Here is a 24519-nt window from a genome sequence, read left to right as displayed (position 1 = left end):
CATTCTTTCTATCCTTGACCCTCTTCAGTTGTTCTCACCTACAGGAGACGTCAGGTGAGCCCCTGATGTTAGGTCGTTTAACTTTAGGGAGAATAAAATATGTTCTCTTCAGGTATGTGGCTGAGGCATTATTGTGTTCTAAGCCTCTTTGGGGCTCTGTGAGAATAGAGGAGCTGGAAGATAAGGGAGTATGTTTTTCTGGGAGGAAGAACTTGGCTAAGTATTCTGAAAGCTATGTTCCAAATACCATTGTAGAAAGATTGCTCAAGCCTTAATTAGAGCTTCATTTGATGACATTAGTCACATTAATATTCACTGGGGACCTGTGTAAATGTTTTTGTGGTAGTTAAGATTTTAAAACTTGAATATCCAGTCTTTTAAAAGTTATAAGTCCTAGTCCTAACTACCACTGCAAAAACTGAGATAATTTAGAAGATCATCAGATTTTCAAGGTGAGCCACATTTCGAATATAAATCATAGATACATTTGAGTATTGCAGAATTATTCTTCTAAAGTTATTTGAAGCATGGGAACTGATTATCTAAGCTATAAAAAAGAAAAAATAAAGATACTTGAAGCTAAGTATACTTAAGCATTAAGATATGTATTATGGGAACAAAAAGAGCCACTGAATGATGAAAGGATATTTTACTATTTTCATTTCAGGTGGGTAATGTGCTGACATTGTAACACGGTTTAAAGGAAGCACATTTCACACATGCATATAAAAACGCAATCATTATGCTTATGAACTACAAAAGGATTGAGAATTTTTTTTATGCTGATTAAAGCTTGAGGAATACAGTGTGTTTTTCTAGGGCTTTCCCTGCTGGAAATGATCATCTTGCATAATGGCTCTATTTTAAATCGAATGTCACGCTCCACATTAGCAAGTTCTTCACTTAATCAGGCACAGAAAAGCCATCTTTCTGGGCTATATTTTTTTTTGAGACAGAGTCTCGCTTTGTATTTTTATGCTTAGGTTTAATAGTTTGCAGAATGACCTCAATAAGTTGTTTAAATCTGATTTTGGAAAGGAGTCCTCAATCGGAATTCTCGAAGAACAGCTCTTGCTCGCATTTCTGTCTGCAATTCTTCATTGGAATTGTCTGCATCTAGATTCGTGGCTGTCCAAGTGAGATCCCAGGACCAGCACCATCAACATTGTCTGGGTCCACCCCTGAAGTGCACATCTCAGATGTCCCCCAGACCTGCTGCATCAGAAGCTAGAGGATGAGGTCAAACGATGTGTTTAAATATGTCTTCCACGTAATTCTGATGCTTGCTAGGTTTGAGAACCAACGGGCTACATTATTTCAAACTTTTAAAAATCATTCAATTATGTTGGGCCAGATTCTGATAAAACAGAATGAGGAGAGGTCTCTACTTCTACTGTGATTACTGGTGATCAGTGAACTTCGTCATGTGACTGGCAGAGACACCTCTTTGCTGTATTTCCCCACTAATATGGAAGAATGAATTGTTTGTTCACTCTGTATCCCAGAGTGCCTAGACCTAAAACTGGTAGAACAGTGCCTATCTCAGCAGTGCAATCAAACTCTCCACCTAATACAGAAAGAAATACCCTTAAGAAAAGATTCTTAAAGATAAGAAAATTCTCACCCTTTGAAAGTCTGCATGAAATAACTTAGCAACCTAAATTTTAGTTAGAAGGAGCTTAGAGAGTTTCTTTAATTTTATTGCTGTCAAAAGGAGTATTCTGTTCAAATAGGTAAGACAGTTTTTTCTGATCTTGAAAGCCTCTAAAGACAGTTGCAATCACCCGTAATCACTTTGTTACTAAACTTAAGTTTAATAGCTGTACACGTCAGAAAATGCATTTTTACATTTCCTATGTTATTTGCTGTGTTAGGGCCACATGGTAATTCAAGCGGTGCCTACAACCATTTTTCACAGTTGACAGTTTGAACACATCCATTGCCAAATTCTGTTATGCTTTGGAGCAGATACCTTCTAGGGCTTGTGAAAACACAGCTCTGGAGAAGATAACTCTCTAGGGCTTTGGAAGAGGGGACTGATCAGACTGCCCAAATCAATACAGATTCTCCCAGTCTCAACCCAAATCTCTTTGGTCTGAGTACTGGAGGAGGAAGGAAATCCTTAGAGTTGAGCCATTAGCCTGTGTGTGTGTGTGTGTGTGTGTGTGTGTGTGTGTGTGTGTGTGGTGCGGGGAGGGGTTGCTTTCTCTCTAGCTAGTGGGAGATGCTTATGGGGACTGCATGCATTCATGACGTGCAGTAAAATAAGTAAAGTGAAATTTTATGTTTTACCCACTGTCTCAAGACTGTTCGACAAACCAGTTACAAAGGCTCAAACTTTTAAAGTGCAGGTACAATGTTAAATGATACTCACTAGGATTATCACTGTGTTACTTAAGGATTATACTTATCTTAAATATCATAGGTACTTTCCACTCAATAATTATTCCTTGTGATTTATATATGTAGGCCATAGCAATTCGGTAAAATAATAGTACACTTTTATAATGACTGGTTAAGAGTTACTGTTTTTGTTATCAGGGAGTTTCTGAGAACATTCTCTTCCTTTCCTATTTTTAGCTGTGACGATGCTTCCGATATACAAAATGTAGAGTTCACCTTCTGGGGTAGGGTTCAGTCAAGCTGAGCATTCTCACTCTGGAGAGCTCCGTTAGAAAATCCCTCCTTTCACTGAGCTGAGGCAGCTCTCCTTGTACACTGTTTCCAGGACAACCGGAGACTGTCAATATGAGAGGCTCATGATGAGTCTATGGCTCTCTGGAGAGATAGGGAGAAGAAGAAATATTTTATCCATTTCACAACCAAGGCAACAAACAGACACAAGCACCATAAAAGAGGGAACAGGATTCAAATCACTGAGCAGGGATTTTGATTTCCATACTCAAAGTAGACCAGAGTTTCCATATTAGTGTCTCCTAAAGACATTTTATTTGTTTTGCTGAAATGAAAGACAAAATATGTATTCTCTCGACCCATGCCATCCAGTAGAAATACGTGAGCCATATACATACTTTTAAATGTTCTAGTAACCACATTAAAAAGGTAAACAGAAATAAGTGCAATGAATTTTAATAATACATTTTATTTATCTTAGTGGATACAAGATACTATGATTTCACGATGTGATCGTTATAAGAAACTAATGATATCCTACTATTCTACATCCTTTTTTTTGTATTAAGTTTTCAAAATCACAGCACACCTCAGTTTGAACTAGCTGCATGTCAAGTGCTTAACAGTCACAGGTGGATCGTGATGACTTATTGAACAGCACGACTCTGGAATCTCCTTTTTCTACACTTAGCTACTGCTCCAACTTCCCTTCTCTATCAAAAATACAAAGTGTCTTTGCAGACATTGAGTTCCGGTCTCTGGAAGTGTTTGAGCAGAAGCTGGGCGACTACCATTTGCTGGGAATATTGTGGGAATTCTGAATAAAGAGTGTTAGTGGAAGTTTGCACAATGGAAGTTTTAAAGTCCCTTCCAATCCCTAAGTTTTGTGATGCTGTGATACTGAGAAAGGAGACAAGAAATTGTGGGTTTGAAAGAACTCCTTTCCATATTAGACGTGCCATTTTCTGCCATTATCGTTTGATTTGTAATTTACCTCTTTGCTACTTCTAATATGAATGCAGTGATTACTTATAGGGTGCTATATAACCTATAAACAACTCTCATAAACACTAATGATTCATTCAATTATTTCCTCACTCACTTAGTAAAAGCATATGAGTCCCTACAATGTATTAGTCTCTGTTCCAGGAGCTGGAATGTATTAACCACAGTGGGTAAGAGCGGCATGGCCCCTGGGCCCATAGAAGATTCAAGCTCATTTGTTCCTACTCTTCCTTACCTCTGGATTTTGGAATCTCCCCACCCATATTTGGCTTGAGTCACCAGGAGCCATACACCAACTGATACAAAAATAATGGTCTGACCAGTCTCCTGGTATAAAATGTCAGCCCATACCTGAAGTGGATTTCCAGTGACAAGAAAACTGAAGATGGTGTTCTCAGCTTGTCTGTTGTGATTAAGGCACTAGAAAAAAACCAGCACCGATGAGAAGTAAAATCTGCTGACGTTCAGCTCTACGCACGAGTTGAAATTGTCATTTGCATTAAAAGCCCCTTTGCTGACAGCTAGTTGCCAGATAGACGCTTAATCTCCTTTGACTCTCTGCTACACCTTTTTGTGCCTTATCCAAAAGTTCTGGAAGAATTAAAGCTTTTTCTTGAGCCATGTTTATTAATTATGATGCTCCCGCTTTAGAGAAAAAAAAATAATGGAAACTTCAGGTGTCAGAAAAACTGATTCTTGGGCCTGATAGAAAAAGAAATGAGGATTTAGGATGAAGGAAAATCACTCATAGAAGTATTTCAGGGATTTGATTATGATGTTGTATAGTAAGTCTGAAAATACGTATCTCACTCATTTAGTTCTGTAGTGTCCCAAAGCACTTTGTGAGCTCAGTTGCTAAATTCTACCGCATTCAACTTGTCTGGAATGGCTTCTAACGGTGTCCTGTTACCACTAGAGAGCAGCAGAGAGCTTGGTCACTTGATTCGATCTCATTAATTAAATGGCTAAGAAGAGAAAGAGGCCCCTGATTAGCTACCAGAATGTTCACCCATTAGCCTGTCTCCCCACCCTTTCACCCCTTCTCTCTCTGGGGTGTGTGTATATGTGATTTTAATGATGTACGACGTCATTGGTTGGGAAGGGTTTTCTAACTTTTCTAGGAGCTTTGGGGATGGGTCAAAATGCACCTCATTCTTTTACACTTACCCATGCCATAGCCTGAGTAATACATGAAGGCAATGAATCTGAAGTCTGAGAAACTACAGTTCTTTTTCTGTGGACCAGGCATCATCAAACCGCTGCCCACAGACCAAACCCAGTTTGCTACCTGTTTTTACAAATAAAGTTTTATTTCAACACAGCCATACGCATTTGCTCATGTTTTGCCTATGGCTGCTCTCATGCTACAATGGTAGAATTAAGTAGTTGAGACCATGCAACCATATGGTCTGAAAAGCCTAAACTTTTTACTGCCTTGTCCTTTACAGGAAAAGTTTGCTAACCCCTACTTGACACCATATCAGTATTTAAATTTAAATTATGGAAAATATAGGGAAGCAGAAAGAGTCCTGGACTGGGGGGACTTTAACAATGATTGTACTAGTCCTGGTTCTGCCAGTTGGTAGCAATGTGTCCTTGGGCAAGTCCTTTAACATTTTGAGCCCTAGGTGGCCTCATCTGTTGATGGGGACTGGGAGCTCAGGGTGTAGTTGAACTTGGTAGTATCTAAGATCCTTTCCAGATTGAAAGTTCTATGAGGTTTTTTTTTTGTTAATTACTCTTGCTTTTTTATAGTTTTATTTTATTTTTAATTGACAAGTAATAATTGTATATATTTTGGGGTACAATATGATGTTTTGATACATGTATACATTGTGGAATGCTCAACTCAGACTAATTAGCATATTCATTACCTCAAATATGTATCATTTCTTTGTGGTGAAAACATTTAAAATCCTCTCTTTTAGCTATTGTGAAATATATAATACATTATCACTAACTCCAGTGACCTTGCTGTACAATAGAACACCAGAACACTTAATCCTTCTATCCAACTGAAACTTCAAACCCATCGATCAATGTCTCCCTTTTCCCCAGCTACTCCCCCTTCCAGCCTCTGGTATTCGTTACCTTTGTTTTTGACATATATATTGTATATATGTTCCAAATTTTTTATGGGAGTATCATTTTTCTGTCTCCCCCAGGCTTCAGTCTTCCTCTGGGAAAATCTCTCCAGTGGACAGCTTGTAGGTTGGCATCAATGCCCTAACTCCCACTAGGCCTTTCCCTAGTAACTAGTGCTTTGACTCTATGTTAATTCCACCCATGGTTTCTGCTCTTCATCTGGGGCTGTTGTTTGAACTCTGGCTTCCAGTGTAACTGGCAATCTGATTTTTGGAATCTGCCCTTCTGCTCCCTACCCCTACCCTGAGGGTAAAAGGCACTCCCCTTCCACATTCTCTTTCCTTCTTCTAGCTTCAAGTCTCCAGATTTGACGCCATAGGGTTTCTCTACTGGGCCAGCTTATACTATGTATCAGAGAAGTCTGGAGTCAGGCTTGCATCTCCTTGGGAATTGCCTTAATTTCACTTAAAAGAACAGGTAAAAGGATGAGATCAGTGCTTAGGTTACTTACTTTCACTAAGCAGGACTCTGTTTTTCTTTTTCTGAAGTCTGCATTTGGAGGCCTATAGCCTACATTCTTGAATAGCTTTTTTAGAGTTAAGTTATTAACAATCATACTAAATATAAATGTAACAACTTCAACAATTCTGCTTTCAGATTTCTTGTCGGAATGTCCATTAATCTGAATCAGTATTGATTTCCAAATGTAAACATAAAGAAAATATGTGAAATAAAAGTTTACTATATATACAGTTTGACTTGACATTTTAGTTTATTACTCTTTTCAATTGATTTATTGGATTATTAATTAAATATTAAGTTGATAAATTACCTACATTAATTAGTGTTGGGAATACAGTAGTCAAAAAGCAAATAAGACACTGAAATTTTTGGAAAGCACAAAATGCAAAACAGAATCTAATTTAGTCTAAATATTTGTGCCTATGCATGCTTTTTAAAAATGTAAATACATAGCTGATGCCCTTTACCATCAAGCTTAATGTTTGCATTTCTTGATTTATTCACTATTAATGTATAGAATATTCATTAGCAAAATGCCTGTTATGCATCTGGGAAACCATTGATCAGATTTGCGTGCCCCAAATTTCTGATGCCTAAATTTTATAGTGCAGTTGATATAAATGTGTTATTATCTGTACTGTTGTGGGGGCGTTTAAGTCTGTGTGCTAAGATGCTAGTCAAATTTTGTGTTAAAGAGGGAGGAAGCTCACTTTAAAAGGTAGCCATTATTATTTAAATATTTGGCCCTTCATAGATGGAGATGATGCTGTTGATACCCTTAGCCACTCATATAGTTTTTGAAACAACTGGTTAGGTGAGTCATCTTACAGTGTACACTCTTCCCGGTTTCCCCCAGGCTCAGAGGTGTGTGTGGAAGATTTGGGGTCAGAGAGTTGAGTTCAAATCACTGCTCTACCACTTATTAACAACTGGGTGATTTTGGCTCAGTCTTTGAGTGCCTGTGTCCTTATCTATCACAGAAATGAAACACTCACCTTGCCTATCTCGTAGGATAGCTGAGAAGGCTAAAAGACAACTTGATGATTAAAATAAAGGCCCTAGTACCCAATGCAAATGCAAGCTCAATCTGCGGTTAAAATGAAGCCCAGCAGTCAGTGTATGACCATAGCCCATAGGGTTGGACTGATGACCGTGGGGCCTTAGGACCAATTAAGTCAGTTGGACTAACTAGCTTGGTTAATCAAAGTTTACTAATTCACTAACATGGACTAATGAGTCCTTAACATTGATCAAATCGATAAATATAGATTTAATATTAACTGTGTGCATGCCAGTGGGCATGTGTTGTGGAAGCTATAAAGGAGCTCTCTGCCCATAAAAGCGTACCACCTAGAAGATAAGGATATCAGTCAGGTGTAACAGGAAAACAGAAACCATTTAAAGTTTTCAACAGAGGAATTTTTTAATAATTTAAAACAATCACAAACTTTATAGAAAAAATGCAGGTATAATACAGAGAGTGGGTTGCCGGCCTGCTGCACATCACCCTTGGTACTTCAGTGTGTGTTTTCTGTGAACAGGTGTACTATCCTTTGTAAGGATGATATAGCCATTAGAATCAGGAAATTAACATTGTCAGGTCACTACTATCTAATCTTCAGACTCCATTCAACTATTCAATAATCAATTTTAACAAAAGGACCCAAGAATCCAGTTTGGAATCATACATTGCATTTGGGTATCATGTCTCTCTAGACTTGTTCAGTTTGAAGAGTTTCTTAGTCCTCTCTTGACTTTCATCACCTTGTCACTTTTAAAGGTTACAGATCATTTATTTTGTAGAATATCCTCTATTTGATTTTATCTGATGTTTTCTCATGATTAGATTCAGGTTATGTGTGTTTGGTGGGAATATCACAAAAAGGACGCCGTGTTCTTTTCAATGCATTCTATCAGATGGAAAACACTATTCCTGTGTCCTCTTGCTGATGATATTCACTTTAATCACTTTCTTAGGGTGTTATGTCCCAGGTTTCTCCACTGCAAAGTTAATCTTTTTCCTTTTGTAGTTAAGTATTTGAGAGGGAGGTTACTTTGAGACTATGTAAATATCCTTTTCCTCATCAAACTTTTAATCCACTTATTCATTTATATCAGCACAAACCGTTGGTTTCTTAATTTGTTCAATAGATTATAATTTTTATTGTCATTATTTTACTGTTCAAATCATCTCTACTTTGGCCAATGGAAGCTCCTTCAAGCCGACTTTTGTGTACTTTTGAATGCCCCCATCATTCTCTGAGTACTTTCTTACATTCTGGCCCCAAAAGACATTCCAGGCTCATTTTATTCTTTACCTTCCATAGCCTTGAAATCAGTCATATCTCTCAGGATTTCTGACTCCTTTTAGTGGAGAACGGTACAGAGACGAATGCCTGGTATACCATACTATATAAATATGTCTATATAGAGACAAAGATGTAGTTCTCAGTGTGCTCATTGCTATTGGAGTATTACTGCTTTAAGACCCTAACAGAGGGAATTTAATTCAGGAAACTGATTCAAATGGTGTTGGGGAAGCTGGGGCCACCTGATTTGGAAATAGAGTCTTTGCAGATGATCAAGTTGAGATGAGGTAGTGAGACCTAATCTAGTGTGGTGGGTGTCCTTATTAAGGAGGGGGAACATACACACAGGGAGAATGTTGTGACAATAAAGACAGATCTGGGTGATGCATCTACGAGTCCAGGAATGCCAAAAATGGTCAGCAAACTCCCAGAAGCTATGAGAGGGGATAGAACATATACTCTCTCAGAGAAAACCTCAGGTTACCCTGCTGATACCTTGATCTTGAACTTCCAGGCTTCAGGACTGTGAGACAAAAAATATATATTGCTTAAGCCCTGCAGGTTCTGTACATTTTTGTGCCGGCCTTCACAAACTAATACACCATATTAGAGGTGGGTATCAGGTACTTAATCATCTACTGATAAAGTGATACTTGGTCACCGACAGTGGAAAGTGGTATAATAAAGGGGCTGAAAGGAAGGGAGCTGTGACCCAAAGACTTACTGTGCCTTCTTCCCACTTTTCCCTGGACCCCACCTCATCAGTGTCGAGTTCATTGCTCTGCTTCCTCCTCAGCCACTCCCCAATGGCACCAGTGGCTGGGAAGAGCCAGTGGCCAGCTCTCTTTGTGACAGTGTTCCAAGCTGGCTCCTGCAGTTGCTCAAGCACTGGGAGCTGAGATTCCAGCTGTCATTTTATTTCCCTCTTACGTGAACAAGCTTGACCTCTTCCCTTCAGCCTCGGGTTTACGTAAGTCTGATATTGGCTCGCTACCTGGGTATAAGAGCAGAGTATGTAAAATCATATGCAGTTGGTGTGAGGTTAAAATGCATCCTCCATTCATGGAACAACATTCCTGCTCTCTTGAATATAGAAAAAGAAAATAAAGTTTCTATTCTGGTTTTTCAGTTGGCTTATTTGATTATTTTGCCTATAGACTATCATCTGCTAAAGTTAAGTAAAGGTTAGCTTTTAGGTTTTAAATTTATATTGCCAAACTTCTTATGCATGACATATTGGGGATTAATTATATACATTTCATGGAATAGAATAGAGAACCCAGAATATAAGGCTGCACACCTACAACTATCTGATCTTTGACAAACCTGACAAAAACAAGCAATGGGAAAAAGATTATTCAATAAATGGTGCAGGGATAACTGGTTGGCCATATGCAGAAGACTGAAACTGGATCCCTTTCTTATATCATCTACAAAAATTAATCCAACATGGATTAAAGACTTAAATGCAAACCTCCAAACTATAAAATCCCTAGAAGAATTTTATAGGCAGTACCATTCAGGACATAGTCATGGGCAAAGATTTTGTGATGAAGACATCAAAAGCAATGGCAACAAAAGCAAAAATTTACAAATGGGATCTAATTCAACTAAAGAGCTTCTGTACAGCTAACGCAACTATCAATAAACAGACAACCTACAGAATGGGAGAAAATTGTTTCAAAGTATGCATCTGACACGGTTCGGCTCTCTGTCCCCACCCAAATCTCACATCGAATTGCAATTCTCAGTGTTGAAGGTGGGGCCTGGTGGGAGGTGATTGGATCATGGAAGGGTTTCTAATGGATTAGCACCATCCCCTTGGTGCCATCTCATGCTAGAGTTCTCACGAGATCTGGTTGTTTGATGTATTACCTCCCGCTTCATTCTCTTTCTCCTGCTTTGACCCTGTGAGACTTGCTGCCTTCTTCTTCACCTTCCACCATGATTTTAAGTTTCCTGAGGCCTCCCCAGCCATGCTTCCTGTACAGCCTGCAGAACTGTGAGTCAATTAAACCTCTTTTCTTTATAAATTACCCAGTCTCAGGTAGTTCTTTTAGCAGTGTGAGAACAAACTAATACAGCATCTGACAAAGGTCTAACATCCAGCATCTATAAGGAACTTAAACAAATTTAGAAGAAAAAAATAACACCATGAAAAAGTAGGCAAAGGACATGAACAGACACTTTTCAAAAGAAGACATACATGTGGCCGATAATCATATGAAAAAAAGCTCCATGTCACTGATCATTAAAGAAATGCAAATTGAAACCTAAATGAGATACCATCCCATACCAGTCAGATGGCTATTATTAAAAAGTCAAAAGATAGCAGATGGCGGTGAGGTTGTTGAGAAAAAGGAATGCTTATACACTGTTGGTTAGAGTATAAATTAGTTCAACCGTTGTGGAAGACAGTGTGGCAATGCCTCAAAGACCTAAAGACAGAAATACCATTCGACCCAGCAATCTCATTACTGGGTATATACCCAAAGGAATATAAATTGTTCTATTACAAAAACGCATACACTTTTCTGTTCATTGCAGTACCATTCATCATAGCAAAGCCATGGAATCAACCTGAATGCCCATCCATGATAACTAGATAAAGAAAATGTGGGTTTATACCACATGTTCTCACTTATCAATGGGAGCTAAATAATGAGAACACATGGACACCATGGGCTCTTTTGGAGGGTGGAGGGTGGGTGGAGTGAGAGGATTAGAAAAAATAACTAATGGGTACTAAGCTTAATACCTGGGTGATGAAATAATCTGTACAACCACCTGTGGAAGAAACCTGCGCATGTACCCCTGAACCTAAAATAAAACTTAAACACTTATATACATTTCAAAAGGGTACTCATCAAATAGTGAAGATTAATATCTCGTTCCTCAGGAGATGACACATCACTGGAAGTACTCGGTGTTACCTCATGTCGCAGATACAGTTCAGTCCTATCCCCAGAGAATTGACCTTTATGGAATTTGGCCTCAGTATAGAATATATTGCTGACATATGCTATGTGATATTTGATGCTTATTACTATATGTAACCCACAGCACAATGCACTGTTGCTATTAAGCCTGTGTTTTTGCCTATGAGGATTTGAGACAAAGTAAAACTTTGACCTCTAAGTAGTTAGATGTAAAACGTGTCACTGATGTTAGGAAAGGTGACGGGACAAAGGCCCTGGGGTCTTGGGCTATGGAAAAAGTGGAGCCTATAGCTTTTCCAAAGGTAATGACTTTCATGATCATTTATATAGGACCATATTTAATGGGCTTCATATACTGAATAATGATTATGTCCTCTGTTTTCTCTATAAAAGTAAGAAGTGAGGTAATTTTCAAATGTTTTCAACTTGCGTATTTATTATTCAAACTAAAATATTCCTCTTTTTCTTTTTGCCTGGATTATTCTGGTCATTCTTTCTCTTTGAACTCCCGGCCTATTGTTCATAGTCTTACATATAGCAAGGATGCATGGAGGGTAGATAACATTAGCTTTCTGACTTCACACATTTTATCATTAGGTAGAACAAAATACATTTTATCATTAGAACAAAGTACATTCATCATTAGAACAAAATCCAGTGCCTGGTGCTGTTCCCCTCACAGTGCGCCTGTACCCCAAGGGGAACATCAAGCCTCAGGATAAACATGTCATCTCTTGTGGGGTATCAACTTGACTCCAGTGTATGAGAGGTAATATGATTTTTATACTAAAACACACCCAGATTTATTGTAGAATAGAATATGTAATCTGTATGATTTTTAAACAGAGAATACAACTGTGCATGGCTATTTTTTGTAATATGTGAGCAATATAATGTAATATTTAAAGCAGAATCTCTGGACTCAGGCAAACCACATAAAACGTCGCTCGACTTCGGGCAAATTTTTAAATCGTTTTATCCCTCAGTTTCTTTGTCTGTAAAGTGGGGCTGATGATCATGTGTAACTTGCAGAGTTGGCGTGAACATTAAAGGTACTTAGCTCACTGTTTAGCACATGGTAAACACACAAACGTCAGCTATGATGCTGCTGGTGGCAATAGGATCAGAACCTTGAAGGCGAAAATGGATGCTCCTTCACTAGGGGTGAAGATGCATGCACAGCGCTGCTCTGGAGAAATTAAGTCCTACTTCTGCCCTCTTTCTTCTGGGTCAGCGTATTCAGAACATACTGAGAAACTGGCCCAAAGCGCAACTGTGAAGGAGCAATTTAACCTTTGACCTCAGAGCCAGTGGTGCTGGCAGGTTGGTGCATAGTCTTTGGATCATTAGGAGTAAAACGTCACCAGGAGAGAAACAGATGGGAAGGTTGGATTGGCCAGTGAGTGCGCAGGGATGAGGAACCACAGATTGTGACTTAAGGGTTTGCAAGTGGCCCAGCTGCCCAAGAGAGGTTTCGGGCCCGAGGTTCAATATTAGTATCAGGTGAGGTTAAATATTAGTGTCAGGTGAGGTTAACTATCAGGAGGAGAACTAGAAGGTGCTAACGCTACTCATCCTCTCCTGCGGCCATGACTGAACTTACTAATGCATTACCACACGTTTTCAAGCAGCGGGCAGGTAAGGCCTCAGAATCCTCCTCAATTTGTCGCTCCAGGCAAACGCTACTAAATGATTATCACTCGAGAGGATTTTTTCTGGGTAGCTCTTGAGAAATTCCAGGAGCTTTGGACACTATTATTTAGAAAAGTCAGCGACAGAAGTGGCTTCCCAGACTCGCCTGCTTGGAGAAAACTTCTGTGACTCATCATATTTTAGTTTCTATTTCCTACAAACAAGTGTTTTTTTTTTTTTTTTTTTTTAAGACAGAGTCTTGCTCTGTCGCCAGGCACCTGGCTGGAGTTCAGTGGCGCTATCTCGGTTCACTGCAACCTCCACCTCCTGGGTTCGAGCAGTTCTCCTGCCTCAGCCTCCCGAGTAGTTGGGACTACAGGCACGCGCCACCACACCCAGCTAATTTTTGTATTTTTTAGTAGAGACGGGATTTCACCACGTCGGCCAGGATGGTCTCGATCTCTTGACCTCGTGATCCGCCCGCCTTGGCCTCCCAAAGTGCTGGGATTACAGGCGTGAGCCACTGCGCCCAGCCCAAACAAGTGGTTTAATCCAGCTTTCAGGATGAAAACCAGTAAGATGAAACTAATGACAGCAGCTTGAATGACATATACCAAACTCCTAACTTTTCTGATATATTTGCCATTTAAAAAGAGTTTGTTAATAAAAATGAGTGGGTGTCATGTTGGAATTTTATCCCATGGGGTTTTGCGTAAATTCCTGCCTGATTCTGCCTAGACTAGTCGGTGCGTTCTGTTCTCAGATGGGAGGTGTATGTGTAGGTTATATCAATGCACAGGCTGTACTAATGCACAGGCACTCAGGCCAGTGCCAATCAAGCTCAAGGGAGGGAAGTTAGGTCACAAGGAAGAAGGAGGGTAAAGATTGAATGTCGTGTTGAGTGGGTGAAGCACAAACACGAAGTTGTTTGACTTTTTGCCAGTCATTACCACTAGCTTCATTAAGTCGAATCTCCCTTCTCTACTGTGTAGCAAAGAATTGAACTTTCTGGAGGCTAAGGCTGAGGATTGCTTAAGCTCAGGAATTTGAGGTTACAGTGAGTTATGAGCTATCCCTGCCACTTCAGCCCGCATGACAGAGCGAGATCCAGTCTCAATAGTAATAAAAGTAATAAAACTCACCTAAAGAGAGATCTGGTCTCTGCACTGATTTCTGGGAGGAATTCTCTGAGTCCCTGAAATGTCCTGCTGATAAAAATGTTTCTGTTTACCTGGAGGCCTTGGGCCACACTAGATCATCTAACAGTGTGATTACGGTGGGGGCTTTGGTCATGTGTTATTGGTTATGTGAGCAGTTACCATGCATACATTAGAGCCTCAATAACGACTCTGGACACCAAGGCTGGGGAGGGCGTCCACGGTTGGCAGGGCTCAGTGCGTATCGTCCCACCTTGTTCTGGGGAAGTTAATGCTGTCTGCGACTCTACTGGGAGACGACGATTGGAGGCTGCATGACTGGAACTTTCCTGGACTCTGTCCCGTGCCTCTCTTCTCTTGGTTGATTTTAATGTATATCCTGTCTCTGTAATAAACCATCATCATGTGTATGACAGATTTCAGTGGGTTCTGTGACTCCTAGCAAGTTACCAAATCTGAAGGTGGTCTTGGGAACCCTTGGACACAATTGGTGCCAGAAATGAGGGTGGTCTTGGGGACTGTTCCTTAACTTCCCATCCACTTAAAGCAGATTCCCTTATGATACCATGGATAGATTCGGTAGCTTTCCAGATCCTTTGGTTAGCGAGGATCTGCTGAATTTAAAGGTCCAATTTTAAAGTTTCAATCTCCTTCATTGCCAGCCAGATTTGTAGCTAGAGGGACTTGATGTAGGAGGGGTGGGCCTTGGTCTTCTCTTTCAGTCTTGCACCTCTCACTGTGGGAGTACGTGGTCTTCCTCTGGAATTCTCCCTCTTCTACTAAGCCTCTAGCTTCTCATTTGTTTTGAGCCTTGGTAAGAGAGAGGAAAAGAGAAAATATTGCACTTTATTAGTTGTCCTTGCTTTTTTAGCTAACCCCAAACAAACTCTGATGCCCTCTGTGTGGCAGGTGTCAAAAGTGCTGGTGCCCTCATGGGGCATGTGATGGGGCTCTCCCAGGGTTTGATGGGTGGCTGCCCGCTGCAGTGTCCTGATTATACCGCTTTACCTCCTCGAAACCTCCTCTCATCTGCCTTAGTGCTGGGAGCTCTCCTCCCTGGGAAGAGGGCATTGAAAAGATTCTTCAGATTACATTTTTCAGGTCACTCGACAACATTATTAGGGTTCACTGTGGCTGAGCTCTTCTTTGTTACCTCTTTAGTTCTGTTCCCTGACGGCCAAAGGGTAGACTAGTGGTACTTGGTCTCAGGTCGGCTTTACAGTCTTAAAAATTATTGAAGGCTTTGAAGAGTTTTTGTTTATGTGAGTTATAGCTATCAATATTTACCATCATAAATTAAAACTGAGAAATTAAAAAAACTTTACTCCTTTAAAATAATAAACCCATTACATGTTAACAGAATTAATTTTTTATTTTTATTATTTTTCTATTTGTTTTAAATATATTTGTTATACTTTAAGTTCTGGGGTTCATGTGCAGAGCATGCAGGTTTGTTACATAGGCATACATGTGCCATGGTGGTTTGCTGCATCCATCACCCCGTCATTTACTTTAGATACTTTTCCTAATGCTATCTCTCCCTAATCCCCCGACCCCCTGCTATCCTTCCCCTAAACCCCCCACCCTCCAACAGGCCCCGGTGTGTGATATTCCCCTCTCCTCATTGTTCAACTCCCACTTATGAGTGAGAACATGGTGTTTGGTTCTGTTCTTGTGTCAGTTTGCTGAGAATGATGGTTTCCAGTTTCATTCATGTCCCTGCAAAGGACACGAACTCATTATTTTTCATGACTGCATAGTATTCCATGGTGTATATGTGCCACATTTTCTTTATCCAGTCTATCATTGACAGGCATTTGGGTTGGTTCTAAGTCTTTGCTATTGTGAATAGTGCCACAATAAACATACATGTGCATGTGTCTTTATAATAGAATGATTTATAATCCTTTAGATATATACCCAGTAATGGGATTGCTGGGTCAAATGGAATTTCTATTTCTGGATCCTTGAGGAATTGCCACACTGTCTTCCACAATGGTTGAACTAATTTACACTTCCACCAACAGTGTAAAAGTGTTCCTATTTCTCCACAGCGTCTCCAGCATCTGTTGTCTCCAGATTTTTTAATGATCGCCATTCTAACTGGCATGAGATGGTATCTCAATGTAGTTTTGATTTGCATTTCTCTAAAGACCAGTGATGATGAGCATTTTTTCATATGTTTGTTGGCTGCATAAATATCTTCTTTTGAAAAGTGTCTGTTCATATCCTTCACCCACTGTTTGACGGGGTTGTTTTTTCCTTGTAAATTTGTTGAAGTTCTTTGTAGATTCTGGATATTAGCCCTTTGTCAGATGAGTAGATTGCAAAAATTTTTTCCCATTCTGTTGGTTGCCGGTTTACTCTAATGATTGTTTTTCTGTGCAGAAGCTCTTAATTAGATCCCATTTGTCTATTTTGGCTTTTATTGGCATTGCTTTTGGTGTTTTAGTCATGAAGTCCTTGCCCATGCCTATGTCCTGAATGGTATTGCAGGGTTACTTGACAACATTATTACGGTTCATTGTGGCTTCCTGTTACCTCTTTAGTTCTGTTCCCTGGTAGTCAAAGGGTAGACTAGTGGTACTTGGTCTCAGGTTGGCTTTACAATCTTAAAAATTATTGAAGGCTTTGAAGAGCTTTTGTTTATGTGAGTTATAGCTATCAATATTTACCATATTAGAAATTAAAACTGAGAAATTAAAAAATCATGTTAACATAATTAATTTTTTAAATAAAAATAACTAAATTTCTTCAAAGTCAAAGAGAAGAGTGGCATTGTTTTTCATTTTTGCAAATATCCTTAATATTTGACTTACAAAATGATAGCTGGATTCTTATTTTATTCTGCATTCAATTTGTTATGATTTTAAAAATTAAGGTATCCAAACTAAAGCTGGCTTAGCATAGATACACAGTTGGAAAAGGAATTGTATTTTTACAGCCTTTTCTGATCATTGTGAGTAGTCTTTTGAAATACTACATCAAAATTTAACAAGCGGTAGTTTATCTTAAAGGTTGATTGCAATGTGGAGTCTAAAACCATATCATGAACTTTTCATACTCTATTACATTTAAACCCATTGGTCCATCTTCCATGCTGAGTAATCTCTTACCCTTGCATGATTTTGTAACGTGATGCAGTGGTCATTTGAAAAATATCGGTTTACTTAGCTACTCAGATCCTCCAAATGTGGACATGTTTCACTATTTAATATCTAAAAGAAATCACACTATGAATCTCATTAGAAGTCTAAGCATTGGGAGGCTGTCAAGTTCACTGTGGTGGACACAAGGTTTCCAAAATTCTTATTTTAATTTGAAAAGTTGAGTTTTATCTTTTGTAACAAATACTCTCAGTGGTATTCCTGGCCGAGCGTGGCGGCTCATGCCTATAATCCAAGCGCATTGGGAGACCGAGGCAAGTAGATCCCTGGAGTCCAGGAGTTTGAGACAAGCCTGGGTAACATGAAGAAACCCCTATCTCTGGGAAAAAAAAAAAAGAGAGAGAAAAAAAATTAGCCAGGCATGGTGGAACATACCTGTAGTCCCAGCTACTTGGGAGGCTGATGTTGGAGGATTGAGCCCAGGAAGCAGAGGTTGCAGTGAGTTGAGATCACACCACTGCCCTCCAGCCTGGGTGACAGAGTGAGACCCTGTCTCAAAAAAAAAAAAAAAAAAGGTTTTCCTAAAAGTTAAAGGTTTACTTTGTTTATTTTGAGAAAATGTCTGCCAAATACCCAAGACTGAATAACCACTGTTTGTTATTCATTCTTTCACGTGAAAGTGGTGATAGTGGTAAGCAGACTAATGACTATGTTTTAATCTAGAACATGTTGATATGTTACCTTACATGGCAAAAGGGGCATTGCAGATGTAAGTCGGTTAAAGCTCTTAAGTTAAGAAGATTATCCTGAATTACCTGGTGTAGCCCACTGCAGTCACCGGGATCCTTACGAGTAAAAGAGAGCGGCAGGAGATCTGAAGATGCTATGATTCAGGCTTTGAAGATAAGGGTCCATGAATCAAGGAATGCAGGTGGCCTTTAGAAGATGAAAAATGCAGGAAAATTGATTTCCCCCACCCCACGAGTTTCTAGAAGGAACACAGCCCTGCTGACACCTTGATTTTAGCCCAGTGAGACCTATGTTGGATTTCTTACCTCCGGAAGTGTAAGATAATACATTTGTCTTGTTTTAAGCTACCAAGCTGGTGACAGTTTGTTACAGTAGCAATAGAAAATGAATATAGTATTCCATGAAACAAACCAATTACTTCAACTCACAACTCAAACAATCACACAAGTGCTTCTCCTCAAGACAACGTGGTGTTTCCGTAAGCAGCACAAGGCTTTGTGTTCTTCCCATCCATTTTCTCACAGAATATTAAAATACAAGCCAAGTGATGAGATTCCATACGTTTAATAATTTTGGTATCAAGATGATAATGATCCTGTAGAATGAGTTAGGGAGGGCTACCTCCTCTTCAATTTAGGGGGATAGTTTCAGTAAGACTGGTACCCGCTCTTCTTTGTACAACTTGTAGAATTCAGCTATCAATCTGCCTTGACCAGGGCTTTTTGGGTTGGTAACTTTTAAATTACTGATTGAATTTTATACTTGTTATTGGTCTGGTCAAGTATCTTCAATATCTTCCTGGTTCAGTCTGGGGAGGTTGTGTGTTTCCAGAAATTTTCATTTCCTCGAGGTTTTCTTGTTTGTGTTCCTAGAGGTGTTCATTGCAGTCTCTGAGGATCTTTTGTACTTCTGTGGGATCAGTTTTCATGTCATCTCTGTCATTTCTGATTGTGCTTACTTGTCTCTTATTTTTTTTCTCTTCATTGTTAATCTAGCCAGGGATCTATCTTGTTTAGCCCACTGAGTATCTACCCAAAGAAAAAGAAATCGTTCTACCAAAAAGACACCTGCACCTGCATGTTTACTACAGCTCCGTTCACAATAGCAAAGTGGTGGAATTAGCCTAGGTGCCCACCTGTGGTGGATTAGATAAAGAAAAGGTGGTACAGGCCGGGCAAGTTGGCTCACGCCTGTAATCCCAGAACTTTGGGAGGCCAAGACCGGTGGATCACCTGAAGTCAGAAGTTCAAGACCAGCCTGGTCAACATGGCAAAACCCTGTCTCTACTAAAAAATACAAAAATTAGCTGGACGTGATGGCAGGCGCCTGTAATTCCAGCTACTCTGGAGGCTGAGGCACGAGAATTGCTTGAACCCTGGAGGTGGAGGTTGCAGTGAGCTGAGATTGTGTCACCGTGCTTCCAGTCTGGGTGACAGAACAAGACTCTGTCTCAAAAAAACAAAAAAGAAAGAAAGAAAATGTGGAACGTATACACCATGTGATACTCTGCAGCCATAGAAAATAATAAAATAATTCTTTCATGTTTGTGTCCTTTGCAGCAATGTGGATGCAGCTGGAGGCCATTATCCTAAGTGAATTAGTGCAGAAACAGACAATCAACTACTGTATGTTCTCATTTGTAAGTGGGAGCTAAGCAATGTACACACAGACATAAAGATGGAATCAATAGACACTGGGATCTCCAAAAGTGAGGAGGAGGAGAAGGATGCAAGGGTTGAAAAATTACCTGTTGGATGCTATGTTCACTATTTGGGTGATGAGTTCAATTGAAGCCCAAACCCCAGCCTTATACAATATGTCCAGCAACAAATCTGAACATGTAGCGCCTTAATCTAAGTAATACAATCATAATGATGGTGATGATAATAATTTTTACTGATTCAGCAAGAACATTCTTATGTGAACCATTTTCTTGTTCTTACTGAGAGTGTGTGTAGGTGACAAATACAATAAAACTTGTGAGTTTGTACCACTGCCTTTGTTCATGTTAAGGCAGCAGCGCACAGTCAACACAAATATCAAGACATTTGATCAAGGACAACGTCTTAGGATTCTTATGGAACTAGTTTTGACCTTGGGAACACCCTTGGTGATAGGGCCATTAGGAGGTAATTAAAATTAAATGAGGCCGGGCATGGTGGCTCATGACTGTAATCCCAGCACTTTGGGAGGCCGAGGCAGAAGGATCACCTGAGGTCAGGAGTTTGAGACCAGCTTGGCCAACATGATGAAACCCCATCTCTACTAAAAATACAAAAAATTAGTCGGGCATGGTGGCAGGTGCCTGTAATCCCAGCTACTTGGGAGGCTGAGCAGGAGAGTCGCTTGAACCTGGGAGGCGGAGGCTGCAGTGAGCTCAGATCACTCCACTGCACTCCAGCCTGGCTATAGAGTGAGACTCCATCTAGAAAAAAAAATTGAATGAGGTCATAAGGGTGGGACTCTAATTTGATAGGACCAGTCTTTGTAAGAAGAGGTGGAAGGATCAGATACAGTCCTCTCCCTCTGCACACACAGAAGAGAGGCCACATGAAGAAACAGTGAGAAGGGGGCAGTCTACAGGCTGGGAAGAGAAAGTGTTTGGGAGACACCCAGGGCTTCACAGAACAGAGTAAAGACTGCTGGGGTAGGTCCTCATTTTACAAGCATCTTTAATCTCCAGAAAATGTCCTCCCTCTTATGGAGGCGTGGGAAGAGCCAAAGTGTTACCGGAGGAGTACTCAGCTTGTAGGTTCTTGGTCTCTCTAACCCCGAAGAATGGGGAAAGGGGCCTGGAGGAGCAGTGAGTTTACTGTTCAAATAAATACTGTGGACCCCAAGAGTTTTGCAGAAGAGCGATCTATTAGACACACAGAGAGAAAGAAGACAGCTCCCATGCTGTCGTGGGAGGGGATCCAGAGAAGAAATTCATTCAGGTAGGAGCAGCTGGAGTTTTAACCCTTGAGTTGTTCCCTCCCCATGCACGTTCTGGTCTAATGAGAGAAGTTCTCTCAAACTTCCTCTGGATTGATGGATCTTTGACTCAGATTGGCTACTTGTTTTACAACCCTGAGTCACAGAGCCCTCGCCTCCCAGAGCTTTCCATGGGAATTTGGGATGAAAGAGCCCTACCTGGCTTTCCTGAGCAGGGGACGATTAGGCAAAGAGCTTTACCTGACCCTCGTGGGGGAGGTGGTCAAAGAGCCCCAGCTGCCCGAGGTAGGAGGCCTGGAAATTCCCGCATTTGAAACCATGCCCCTGGCAGACCCGGGAAGAGAAGTTTCTTTAACACAGTCCGTCAAAAGCACTCCCCCGCACGCAGAGGCCTGAGACTTCTGAAGACCTTTCATCCCTTTCCCAATGTCCTTTTGTACTTGCCGGAAAGGGGGTGTTGCTGAGATGGTGCTGCGGGGTGCAGGGCTGGCCTTGGAGAAGGTGTTTGTGTCTCAGGGGCAATGAGTGTCTCTTTTCTCAAGTCTGAGGCTGCTCACTATTCAGTTCGAAAAGCTTTGAATTTTGTAGTGGGGCTCAAGAAGTTACAAATAACAATTCTATTTTCCAAGAGAATTCCTGGTTCTGTTTGTAGCATGAGTTAAATACCACCCTGTATTAGTCTGCTGGGGCTGCCATAGCAAACATCACAGACTGAATGGCTTAAAAAACAGAAAAAATAAATTTCTCACAGCTGTGGAGGCTGGAAGTCCATGAGGAAGGTGCTGGCAAATTCAGTTTCTAGCGAGACGTCTCTTCCCAGCCTGTAGACTGCCCCCTTCTCACTGTTTGTTCATGTGGTCTCTCCTCTGTGTGTGCACAGGGAGGAGAGTGTATCTGACATTTCTTCCTCTTCTAAAAAGACAGTGTTAAGGTGTGTTAAGCCTCAGGGGCATGCCTCTGGCCTTCTCCTGCCCTCCTTTCACCTACCTTAATCCTATCAAATCAAGCCCTACCCTTATGACCTCATTTAATCTTAATTACCTCCCATTGACTCTCTCTCCAAATACAGCACATTGGGGTTAGGGCTTCAACATGTGCATTTGATGGGGGTAGAGAGATGCAATTCAGCTCATAACACATCCCAAAGCATGTTGCTTTATGGGAAAAACTGAATAGAACTCAGGAAGAAATTTTTAAAATGTTTGGTTTTTTTTTTGGTTCTGAAATTGTATTAATTGGCATTTTATACAAAGATATGTAATTTCTTTTTTTTCCACTTTTTTAAAAAATTATACTTTCAGTTCTGGGGTACATGTACAGAGCATGCAGGTTTGTTACATAGGATATATGTGCCATGGTGGTTTGCTGAATTCATCACCTTGCCATCTGCATTAGGTATTTCTCCTAATGCTATCCCTCTCCTATCCCCCACCCCCCGCCTATGCCTCCCCTATCCCCCACCCCTTGACAGGTCCAGGTGTGTGATGCTCCCTCCCTGTGTCCATGTGTTCTCATTGTTCAACACCCACTTATGAGTAAGAACATGTGGTGTTTGATTTTCTGTTCTTATGTCAGTTTGCTGAGAATGATGGTTTCCAGTTTTATCCATGTCCCTGCAAAGGACATGAACTCATCCTTTTCTATGGCTGCATAGTGTTCCATGGTGTATATGTGCCACATTTTCTTTATCCAGTCTATCATTGATGGGCATTTGGGTTGGTTCCAAGTCTTTGCTATTGTAAACAATGCCACAATGAACATACATGTGTGTGTGTCTTTAGAACAGAATGATTTATAATCTTCTGGGTATATACCCAGTAATGGGATTGCTGGATCAAATGGTATTTTTAGTTCTAGATTCTTGGGGAACTGCCACACTGTCTTCCACAATGGTTGAACTCCCACCAACAGTGTAAAAGTGTTCTTATTTCTCCACATCCTTTCTAGCATCTGTTGTCTCCTAACTTTTTAATGATCGCCATTCTGACTGGCATGAGATGGTATCTCAATGTGGTTTTGATTTGCATTTCTCTAATGACCAGTGATGATGAGCTTTTTTTCATATGTTTGTTAGCTGCATAAATATCTTCCTTTGAAAAGTGTCTGTTCATATCCTTCACCCACTTTTTGATGGGGTTGTTTTTCTCTTGTAAATGTGTTTAAGTTCTTTGTAGATTCTGGATATTAGCCCTTTGTCAGATGGGTAGATTGCAAAAATTTTTTCCTATTCTGCTGGTGGCTGGTTCACTCTAACAATATTTTCTTTTGCTGTGCAGAAGCTCCTTAGCTTAATTAAATCCCATTTGTCTATTTTGGCTTTTGTTGCCAATGCTTTTGGTGTTTTAGTCATGAAGTCCTTGACTATGCCTGTGTTCTGAATGGTATTGCCTAGGTTTTCTACTAGGGTTTTTATGGTGTTAGGTCTCATGTTTAAATCTTTAATCCATCTGGAGTTAATTTTTGTATAAGGTGTAAGGAAGGGATCCAGTTTCAGTTTTCTATATATGGCTAGCCAGGTTTCCCAACACTATTTATTAAATAGGGAATCTTTTCCCCATTGCTTGTTTTTGTCAGGTTTGTCAAAGATCAGATGGTTGTAGATGTGTGGCATTATTTTTGAGGCCTCTGTTCTGTTCCATTGGTGTATAGCTCTGTTTTGGTACCAGTACCATGCTGTTTTGATGTTTTGATTACTGTAGCCTTCTAGTATAGTTGGAAGTCAGATAGTGTGATGCCTCCAGCTTTGGGGTTTTTTTGTTTGTTTGTTTTTTTGCTGAGGATTGTCTTGGCTATGTGGGCTCTTTTTTTGGTTCCATATGGGTTTAATGTAATTTTTTCCAATTCTGTGAAGAAAGTCAGTGGGAGCTTAATGGGGATAGCACTGAATCTCTCTGAATTACTTTAGGCAGTGTGGTCATTTTCACGATATTGATTCTTCCTAACCATGAGCAAGGAATGTTTCTCCATCTGTTTGTGTCCTCTATTATTTTCTTTTTTCTTTTTTTTTTTTTTGAGACGGAGTTTTGCTCTTGTTACCCAGACTGGAGTGCAATGGCGCAATCTCGGCTCACCACAACCTCCGCCTCCTGGGTTCAGGCAATTCTCCTGCCTCAGCCTCCTGAGTAGCTGGGATTACAGGCACATGCCACCGTGCCCAGCTAATTTTTTGTATTTTTAGTAGAGACGAGGTTTCACCATGTTGACCAGGATGGTCTCGATCTCTTGACCTCGTGATCCGCCCGCCTCGGCCTCCCAAAGTGCTGGGATTACAGGTGTGAGCCACCGCGCCCGGCCTATTATTTTCTTAAGCAGTGGTTTATAGTTCTCCTTGAAAAGGTCTTCACATCCCTTGTTAGTTGTATTCCTAGGTATTTAGTTCTCTTTGTAGCAATTGTGAATGGGAGTTCACTCATGATTTGGCTCTCCGTATGTCTGTTATTGGTGT

General features: G+C 40.4%; 1 non-coding gene across 1 annotated transcript; it reads right to left on the bottom strand.

Annotated features, from left to right (window-relative positions):
* Nucleotides 1–661: 661 nt before the first annotated feature.
* On the bottom strand, nucleotides 662–765 carry LOC135274486 (small nucleolar RNA U13). Its single transcript, XR_010342309.1, has one exon. It is a non-coding gene; the product is annotated as a small nucleolar RNA U13 (small nucleolar RNA).
* Between the last annotated feature and the right edge of the window lie 23754 nt (nucleotides 766–24519).

This window comes from Aotus nancymaae, unplaced genomic scaffold, assembly GCF_030222135.1.
Source record: "Aotus nancymaae isolate 86718 unplaced genomic scaffold, 86718_ANA_hifiasm-v0.15.2.pri h1tg000011l, whole genome shotgun sequence".
Taxonomy (NCBI): domain Eukaryota; kingdom Metazoa; phylum Chordata; class Mammalia; order Primates; family Aotidae; genus Aotus; species Aotus nancymaae.
Note: the sequence above shows the minus strand (reverse complement) of the source record. Positions and strands in the feature narration are given on the sequence as shown.